This window comes from Eumetopias jubatus, unplaced genomic scaffold, assembly GCF_037043125.1.
Source record: "Eumetopias jubatus isolate StellerSeaLion01/CBP00866 unplaced genomic scaffold, mEumJub1_p1.0 scaffold_11, whole genome shotgun sequence".
NCBI classification, from domain to species: Eukaryota; Metazoa; Chordata; class Mammalia; order Carnivora; family Otariidae; genus Eumetopias; species Eumetopias jubatus.
The window spans coordinates 97,492,590-97,495,384 of record NW_028274817.1 but is presented as its reverse complement, the minus strand read 5'-3'; positions in this window follow the sequence as shown (position 1 = coordinate 97,495,384).

The following is a 2,795-nucleotide window of genomic DNA, read 5'->3' as shown; positions in this document are numbered from 1 at the left end:
GTGTGTGTGTGTATATATCCACTTGCTTCTGTGTTAGCTCAGCGCTGCTGCACTAACTTAATCCCCATTCAACCTTTCCTCTCTACTTCATGGTTGCCAATCCAGCACCACGATGGTTCAGGTACCCTTTTCAATTCCCACTGCCTAATTCTCTGTCTAATCAACTGACTAAATCAAACTCTGAAAAATAGATTCAACTTTGTCATATTAAAGTTTCAGAAATGGGAGTCTAGAGAGTTTAAATGACTGGGCAAATGACGAATTAATGATTAGTCTTCAACCTGGGTCTCTAAATTCTCAATACTCTTTCTTACATACTGAATTGCCTCAAGCATTTTGCTTTTAAATACACTGAATTCAAATAACGTTTGGAAACATCAATTGTGGTGTTTGATAACAAATATCAAAAACAAGACTTTAAAGCAGACAATAATGATAATGCTGTAGGAGCTCGATGTTTGAGATGAAGTACATTCACACTGCAAAGGAAACTTCAAGACTTAACTGAAATAGACTTATTACTAGTACCCAGAAACTACACTTGAGCCAGCGGTTATTAACCTAACCAAACATCCGTTTAAATTTTTAAACACATCACACCTATATGCGTATGTGCACACACAAGCACATACCTACACACGCTAATTAAGACTTTGCCAAACTTAGGCATCCTAAAAATCCCACCAGGGAGCTAACTGGTCACATAACATTATCTCACTCTTTATTAAGGTACCAGTGAAAGACATTTTAGTTCCCACCAGAACCATTCCGTTTCTTAATATAAGCCATATGCTCAGTGGTAATTTACCTCGGGATATTTTCTCTTCAATTGACAAATGAGCATTACTGGGCCAAGGTATCAGAAAACATTGTATAATCTGTGAAGCACATACGAAAATAGGGACACTTTAAAAGGATCTCATGGTACAGAGAAGTAGGAAATTTATCTAACAGATTAACATTATGTGCCTAACCAGATTTGATTCATAATCAAATGAAAATAACTGCTCGTTTATTTCAACTTAATTATATACAGTTTCAGTGTCTGATACTTACTTAAAAAATGACAAAAAATCTGTATTCTTATATTTTCATAAAAGACTAAACCCAATTAAACTTATATAAACAAGTTAACTTTATAAAATGGACAATAGCAAATAAGTTTTAGGTGGTAGATTTATTAAAAATTACCTTTTGACATCTGACTAGATCACTGATCCTTTCACTCTCTTGTTACAACTGTTAGGAACCTTCCAGGTTTAAGTGACAGAAATTCTACACAAGCTTTACATTAAAAAAAGAAGAAGAAGAAATACGTTGGTTTACTAGAGCTAAAGATCCTAAGGCACATCAAGCTTCAGGTATTTCTCGAATGTTCTCTTAGGTATCTGGCCCTTTCTCCATCTGTTTGTCTCTTTACGTTGATTTTCCTCATCTTCAGGTTTACATCCTACCAGCTTAGCAACCACATTAAAAACTAATTTTTCATTTTCAATAGTTATAGATAACATCTCAGATTTAACTTTAAAAAAATTTTTTTAAAGACTTACTAATTTATCTGTGTGAGAGAGACAGAGCACAGGGAGGGGGAAGGAGCAGAGGGCAAGAGAAACCCAAGCAGACTCCTTGCTGAGCAAGGGCTTGATTCCATGACCCTGAGATCATGACCTGAGCCGAAACCAAGAGTCAGATATACAACCAACTGCGCCACCCAGGCGCCCCAGATTTAACTTTTAAACACACTTTTTTGGTCACATGCCCATGCTTAAACCAGCTACCATAACCAGCAATTTGAGATCTGTTGATTAGACATGGCTGCATCATGTGTCCCTTCCTTTATCTGTGGCAGTCAATTCAGCTGAACCTAAACCAGCTGGACTAAGATTGAGAAATGGGTTTTTCCTTCAGGAAAATCAGGGTGCTATTATCATTAAGTGGACACTAAGCAGGTAAAAACCAAATCCATTATCTGTTCTCAAAAAATAATAAAACATCTTAATCTGTGTCCTATTTCTTACAGGAAAAAACTCAAAACTCAATTTATAGTCTGTGTCAATTATTCCTTCCGGGATAAATTTCACATCATTTCCACCCCAACTCCAAAATTGTGGCCACAGTTCCCCAAAGAAGCCAAGGTCTTTCAAGTCTATTCCTTCAGTCCGACATACTCTCTCTTCACCAACACATACCCAACTGACACTTTCCACCAGTAGAACCTCATAATTATAAAGATCCAGATTTAAATGTACTATCTGTGAAATATTCCCCAACTCCCATTAAATAATCATCACACAGTTCCTTGTACTTATACAGTATTATAGATATAAACCTCTTATCGCATATAATATATTATATTTTCGCAGTTTCTGCGTGACGTTTCCACCACCTGGAAAATAAATTACTTGGGAGTACAGATTTCTGCAATATTTGACATATCTCTCGTGGACATTAAGTGATTGTTTATGCTGGACAGATTCATTGTTAAATAAGTCCAACTGAATAGTGTTTCAAATTCCATAGCCAAATCTTGTCTTTACACGAACAAGTTGAAGGATTCCAAAACCAGTGTTAAGTGGGACTGGTAATATTAATGAGTCCAAAAACTCTTGAGAGGTCTCCTCCAGATAGCACTGCAAATGAGCATTATTCTCACCATGCCATCCTGGCTGCACTAACATACATGGAACAAAATCAGCAAAATCAGCACACATCACAGCAGGCAAAATAGCTATTTTAGATCTGTTTTAAAAGTGCCTGTGATGTTCTGGCCAGATTTCAGGATTATTTATAATATT